We start from the raw sequence: 7,646 nt of genomic DNA, 5'->3' as shown, positions 1-7,646 counted from the left end.
ATTTAGTTTTACCACTTTTACTTACCTTTTAATTTAAATGCTTATTCAGCATATTTTTTCCGTCCGTCCGCTTTAGTGATATAATTAATTTGATCAAGGTATGTCTAAAGAAGGTATAACTGGTTAGTCGAGTACCGGATAGGCACTACTCGACTCAAGGTATACTTATAGCCCAAGGTACATTTATTGGAGAAGAATTACTTTTTCTTAAGGAGGCTACACCCACTGAGATAGGTTTGACTAATGCTACGTTCACACGTTATGTTATTATATACATGACAAAAATTTGTTTTTCCCTCCCATCCTATGACGGTGACGTCTAAAGGATGATTGGGTTTGTAGCGTGTCACCCTATGTCTGATTAGAGAAGAGCGACATCTGGGTTTGAACAGTCTGTTTTTTTTATGGCAGCTGGTGAATGCAACCCAGCGATACCAGCATATGTTACCTCCACATACAAAGGTAACTAGTACAATGAAAATCGAGGAAACCATATGTTGTTTGTTTTTGCTATTTTGGAAAACAAAATTTTATGATGGTTCCTCGGTGGACATGATGGCTTGGGGGAACCATGATGGACAGTAAAGGGAAGATGACGAGTTCTTTTTGGATGGAGCCGTGCAAGCAGTAAGAGGTGGTGTACTCAAGAGTGTTGAAAGTGGTGTTTCAAAAAGAGAGAAAACTTTAAAAAAAAGAAAAGGTTATGTTGTGTTCTACAAACCTTTGATTGTGAGCTTGACAAACAAAAGAAAAAAAAAACAAATCAGAATATGTGATGCCAAAGGCATAAAGTTTTTTATTTAAAAGCAAATAAATGTTCCTTTTTTTTGTGAAAGGAATAAAGACTAGCTTTTGTAGTAAAAAAGCTGAAGTTACTTTAGATCAACTTAAAGCTAAATAAACTTATTAGTGCTGATTAATGCTAAAGAAAAAAGATCCTGTGAAATATAAAAAGCTTTGAAAAAGAACGTTAATTTGAGCCACGAATAAAACATAGCAAAGACTAAACAGAACAACAAAAACTTTTTGTCAAATAATAAATACCCACCTCTACTGCAATTTTAACCATCGTCATCCACGGCAACGTCAACATTTCCATCCTCAACAACATCATCATCTCATCAGCATCTCCAGCTTCATCATTGGTTCCACCGCCGCCATCTGCTCCAGTGTCCCCGAGGGAATTTTGCACCAGCAGCCCGTAGGTGCCAAGGTAGGCCGATGTATGCTCCTTTTTATATGTTCAATACTTAGAACGATACACAGAGAAACTTAGCTTGACACACATCCTGGAATAAAAATATAAGAAATAAAAAAAAAAAAGAAAACAGAATAACTTAGGCAGCAAACAGGGTAGACATTGGGTTTCATATCTGCAGTCCGGTGATTGAACGGACGATACAACCTAGGAAGTAGGGTGAGCTCATTCTAGGGCACTAGGAATACACTTTAAATAAAAGACCCTTTGGTCGTTTAATGTTGTCCCTGCAGGTTGGCTAAAAGAAAAAAAAAGAAAAACAAGAAATTATATATTTTTATTGAGGGTAAGACATTACACGAACTACCTATACATACTTACCAAGAACATAAAAAGGGAAATCCAGGGCACCTCCGCTACCAAATTGTCTTGCTATCCAGGGGAGCCGTCGTCGAAGCATTCCAGTCCGGCGATCTGACAGACGCAACAAAGGCACTTTTCTGAAAAGAAAAAAAAAACAGTTATATATATATTGTAATTTTTTTATTTTTTTTTTAAGTCCTTTTGGATTGATTTTAGAAGTTTGATTTGTTTTAATCTTTATCTAATTAATTGAATTTCTTACTTTGCATTGCCTTAAAAATTGCGTTTTTTTTGTTTTTGTAAATTGCAGTAATTATAAAGCTTTCTTTAACATTTAAATATTTTGATCAATGTTAATTTAACGTATAGAATCAAAATCAGAGGATGTAACCTCTAAATAAAGCCCATACATACCTTTTATAACGTAGAAATGAAATTCCACTTGGCTTAGTATTCTCATTTCGCTATGGAAGAGTAGATCATTAAGGTAAGGAAGGGGTAGTGCACCATGCTGTAGAGGGGGAACGGGGAGACGATTCTGGGGTATCCAAAACTGTTGGACAACGGATACCATGGTTGGGGTGGGCCGTCCAGGGCGCTGTAGGATGTCTCAGTGCCCCCTGAAGAGCGAATCCATAGCGGTAAGTGCGAGTAAGAAGGCGAATAACGTGCCTGCCGTAAAGTAAGTATGACCCTGTGTTGTTATCCCATCCAGAGCTGGTTTCAATTTAGTTTTTTTGTCAGCTGTCTCTGGACATGGTGTGTTGGCAAGAACCGCGCCCCAGACTGAGCCACAGCCGGAGCTCTAACGCCAACAGCCAGCGCCCGCCAGCACACTATGTCCCCTTTCTCCGCTGAGGCAGTTCGGACCCTCCGGGGTCCACGACAACATATTTATAAATGAATCAAATATATGAACATGTCGAACACTTGTCACTTATGGATTTTTTTTTTTTTTGCAATTTTTCACGTTTTTCTCAAATTCGGACGATCGGACTAACTTTAATGAATTTCTTTAAAACTTAACTTTACTAACTTTTCAGTTACTCAGTTTTGTTTAAAACGAAGAACATTGGTATATAAAACAATTTCTTCTTTTTCAATAATTTGCTTGTGCAGCTGATAACTATGATTTTAATGCGGACTGACACTTGTTACAATACACAGCGAAACTATAGGAATCCGATTGAGTTTTTGTGCTCTCTTTTATCTGCCTGTCAACTCTAAACTAGTTTCCCAATCGAAACGTACATAACATAAATAAGAATTGGAAGTTATTTCAAACCTGGGACAATCTGGAATGTGGGAGATATTCCTTAGCGATGGACGTAAGAAGTGATGATGTCTTTAGGAATCAGACTTATGCAACCCGGTACCAATGCGTATAGAAATCCGGTTCGAAGGACCAAAAAATGTTTGCGTGTAGGCTGAATGTACCTTGGTTGTCTTTAGAATTATGAACTGGAAAACATCAAACAAGACTTAAGACACCTTTCCGATGTGGTTCGTTTCGTTGGTAAATTCAAAGTGGGAGTTTATTTTAATAATGGCTTATCATCTAACATATGATTTTGTATGTTGGCTAACTTAACGAAAGCAAAAGAAGTTACCTGTCAACTTATAGTTAGTAAACTTAGAGGTAAGAAAGAAATAATTGGGCAAAATTGTAATAGATTATATCATTGGCATAAACAGGCAGCTATATCAGGTTATGAACCGATTTGAACCATACTTGGCATACTTGTTGGATATAATAACAAAACACGTCGTGCAAAATTTCATTCTGATCGGATAAGAATTGCGCACGCTAGAGGCTCAAGAAGTCAAGACCCAAGATCGGTTTATATGGCAGCTATATCAGGTTATTGACCGATTTGAACTATACTTGGCGCTGTTGTTGGATATCATAACAAAACACGTCGTGCAAAATTTCATTCTAATCGGATAAGAATTGCGCACTTTAGAGGCTCAAGAAGTCAAGACCCAAGATCGGTTTATATGGCAGCTATATCAAAACATGAACCGATATGGCCCATTTACAATACCAACCGACCTACACTAATAAGAAGTATTTGTGCAAAATTTCAAGCGGCTAGTTTTACTCGTTCGGAAGTTGGCGTGCTTTCGACAGACAGACGGACGGACGGACGGACGGACGGACGGACGGACGGACGGACGGACGGACGGACGGACGGACGGACAGACGGACGGACGGACTGACGGACGGACGGACAGACGGACGGACATGGCTAGATCGACATAAAATGTCACGACGATCAAGAATATATATACTTTATGGGGTCTCAGACGAATATTTCGAGTAGTTACAAACAGAATGACGAAATTAGTATACCCCCCATCTTATGGTGGAGGGTATAATGAAACATGGACAGACAGGCAGACAGGCAGACAGACGGACATAGCTAAATCGAATCAGTAAGTCTTTCTAAGCCGATCCGTATACTTATCAATGGGTTCAGCTCTTCTCCTTCTTAGCGTTGCAAGCAAATGCACAAATCTACAATACCCTGTACCACAGTGGTAGTGTAGGGTATAAAAACTCGACAAATGCGATCCATGGTGGAGGGTATATAAGATTCGGCTCGGCCGAACTTAGCACGCTTTTACTTGTTTTGATTACTTTAGGTATTTTTTAGAAATTATTTATGCTCACCACCGATGGATTGAGACATACTCATTTTGTCATTCTGTTTCCAATACATTGATATATTTATTTCCGTCCCTATACAGTATATAAAGGGTGATTTTTTTGAGGTTGGGATTTTCATGCATTAGTATTTGACAGATCACGTGGGATTTCAGACATGGTGTCAAAGAGAAAGATGCTCAGTATGCTTTGACATTTCATCATGAATAGACTTACTAACGAGCAACGCTTGCAAATCATTGAATTTTATTACCAAAATCAGTGTTCGGTTCGAAATGTGTTCAAATTTTGACAAATTTTGTTCAGCGATGAGGCTCATTTCTGGTTGAATGGCTACGTAAATAAGCAAAATTGCCGCATTTGGAGTGAAGAGCAACCAGAAGCCGTTCAAGAACTGCCCATGCATCCCGAAAAATGCACTGTTTGGTGTGGTTTGTACGCTGGTGGAATCATTGTATTTTTTCAAAGATGCTGTTGGACGCAACGTTACGGTGAATGAACACATTTCGAACCGAACACTGATTTTGGTAATAAAATTCAATGATTTGCAAGCGTTGCTCGTTAGTAAGTCTATTCATGATGAAATGTCAAAGCATACTGAGCATCTTTCTCTTTGACACCATGTCTGAAATCCCACGTGATCTGTCAAATACTAATGCATGAAAATCCTAACCTCAAAAAAATCACCCTTTATATTCTTGATCAGCGTACAAATCTAAGACCATATTGACATGTACGTCCGTCTGTCTGTTGAAATCACGCTACAATCTTTAAAAATAAAGATATTGAGCTGAATTTTTGCACAGACTATTTTTTGTCCATAAGCAGGTTAAGGTCGAAGATGGGCTTTATCGGACTATATCTTGATATAGCCCCCATATAGACCGACACGCCGATTTAGGGTTTTAGGTCCATAAAAGCCACATTTATTATCCGATTTTGCTGAAATTTAGGACAGTGAGTAACATTGGGCCCTTCGACATTCTCCGTCAATTTGGCTCAGATCGGTCCAAATTTGGATATAGCTGCCATATAGACCGATCCTCCGATTTAAGGTCTTAGGCCCATAAAAGCCACATTTATTATTCGATTTTGCTGAAATTTAGGACAGTGAGTTGTGTTGAACCCTTCGACATCTTTCGTCATTTTGGCCCAGATCGGTTCAGATTTGGATATAGCTGCCATATAGACCGATCCACAGATTTAGGGTCTTAGGCCCATTAAAGCCGCATTTATTATTCGACTTTGCTAAAATTTGGGTCAGTGAGTTGTGTTAGGCCCTTCGACATCCTCCGTCAATTTGGCCCAGATCGGTCCAAATTTGGATATAGCTGCCATATAGACCGATGCTCCGATTTAGGGTCTTAAGACCATAAAAGCCGCATTTATTATCCGATACTGCTGAAATTTGGAACAGTGAGTTGTGTTGAACCCTTCGACATCTTTCGTCATTTTGGCCTAGATCGGTTCAGATTTGGATATAGGTGCCATATAGACCGATCCTCCGATTTAAGGTCTTAGGCCCATCAAAGCTACATTTATTATCCGATTTTGCTGAAATTTGGGACAGTGAGTTGTGTTAGGCCCTTCGACATCCTTCGTTAAATGGGCCCAGATCGGTCCAGATTTGGATATAGGTGTCATATAGACCGATCCGCCAATTTAGGGTCTTAGGCCCATAAAAGCCGCATTTATTATCCGATTTTATTGAAATTCGGGACAGTGAGTTGTATTAGGCCCTTCGACATCCTTTGTCAATTTGGCTCAGATCGGTCCAGATTTGGATATAGCTGCCATATAGACCGATCCTCCGATTTAGGGTCTAAGGCCCATAAAAGCCACATTTATGGTCCGATTTCGCTGAAATTTGGGACAGTGAGTTGTCTTAGACCCTTTGACATGTCTTTTTAATTTGGTCCAGATCGGTTCAGATTTGGATATAGCTGCCATATAAACCGATCCTCCGGTTTAGGGTCTTAGGCCCACAAAAGCCACATTTATTACCCGATTTTGATGAAATTCGGGGCAGTGAATTTTGTAAGACCCATCGACATCCTCCGTTAATTTGGCTCAGATCGGTTCAGATTTGGATATAGCTGCCATATAGACCGATTCACCAATTCGGGGTCTTAGGCCCATAAAAGCCACATTTATTATCCGATTTTGCGAAAATTTGGGACAGTGAGTTGTATTAGGCCTTCAACATCCTACGTCAATTTGGATCAGATCGGTTCAGATTTGGATATAGCTGCCATACAGACCGATTTCCTGATTTATGGTTTTGGGCCCATAAAATGCTCATTTATTGCCCGATGTCCCCGAAATTTGGAACAGTGAGTTAGGTTAAGCCCATTGACATACTTCTGCAATATCGCACAGATCGGTCCAGATTTGGATATAGCTGCCATATAGATCGATCCTCCGATTTAGGGTCTAAGTCCCATAAAAGCCACATTTATTATCCGATTTTGATGAAATTCGGGACAGTGAATTATGTAAGGGCCATCGACATCCTTCGTTAATTTGGCTCAGATCGGTCCAGATTTGGATATAGCTGCCATATAGATCGATCCTCCGATTTATGGTGTAAGGCCCATAAAAGCCACATTCATTATCCGATTTTGCTGAAATTTGGGACAGTGAGTTGTGTTAGGCCCTTTGAGATATTTCTTCAATTTGGTCTAGATCGGTTCAAATTTGGATATAGCTGCCATATTGACCGATTCCTTGATTTATGGTTTTGGGCCCATAAAATGCTCATTTATTGTCCGATGTCGCCGAAATTTGGAACAGTGAGTTAAGTTAAGCCCCTTGACATACTTCTGCAATATCGCACAGATCGGTCTAGATTTGGATATAGCTGCCAAATAGACCGATATCTAGGTTTTAGGTTTTGGGGCCATAAAAGACGCATTTATTGTCCGATGGCGCTGAAATTTGACACAGTGAGTTTGGTTAGGCTCTTCGACGTCCTTCTTCAATTTTGCCCAGATCGGTTCAGATTTGCATATTGCTCCCATATAGACCGATCTCTCGATTTAAGGTTTAGGTTCCATAAAAGAGGCATTTATTGTCCGATTACGCCGAAATTTGGGACAGTGCATTGTATAAGGCTTTTCGACATGTTTATGCAACTTGGCCCAAATCATTTCAGATTTGGATATAGCTGCCATGTAGACCAATATCTCGATTTAAAATCTTGGCCCCATAAAAGGCATATTTATAATCCGATTTCACTGAAATTTGACACAGTGATTTATGTTCGGCTTTTCGACATCCGTGTCGTATATAGTTCAGATCGGTATGAGGTATATGAGTATAAGGTATGAAATTTTTACCGTATGTTGATGAAAGGTGGTTTACATATATACCCGAGGTGGTGGGTATCCAAAGTTCGGCCCGGCCGAACTTAACGCC

At 39.6% G+C, this 7,646-nt stretch overlaps 1 long non-coding RNA gene across 1 annotated transcript; it reads right to left on the bottom strand.

Annotated features, from left to right (window-relative positions):
* Window positions 1-528: 528 nt before the first annotated feature.
* LOC131998383 (uncharacterized) lies at window positions 529-2,438 on the bottom strand. The gene is made up of 2 exons (XR_009398678.1): window positions 1,976-2,438; window positions 529-1,698 (listed from the first exon to the last, which is right to left on the bottom strand). It is a non-coding gene; the product is annotated as an uncharacterized LOC131998383 (long non-coding RNA).
* Window positions 2,439-7,646: the final 5,208 nt, after the last annotated feature.

The sequence above is a fragment of the Stomoxys calcitrans genome, unplaced genomic scaffold (assembly GCF_963082655.1).
Source record: "Stomoxys calcitrans unplaced genomic scaffold, idStoCalc2.1 SCAFFOLD_243, whole genome shotgun sequence".
Taxonomy (NCBI): Eukaryota; Metazoa; Arthropoda; class Insecta; order Diptera; family Muscidae; genus Stomoxys; species Stomoxys calcitrans.
This window is presented reverse-complemented; position numbering and strand designations above follow the sequence as displayed.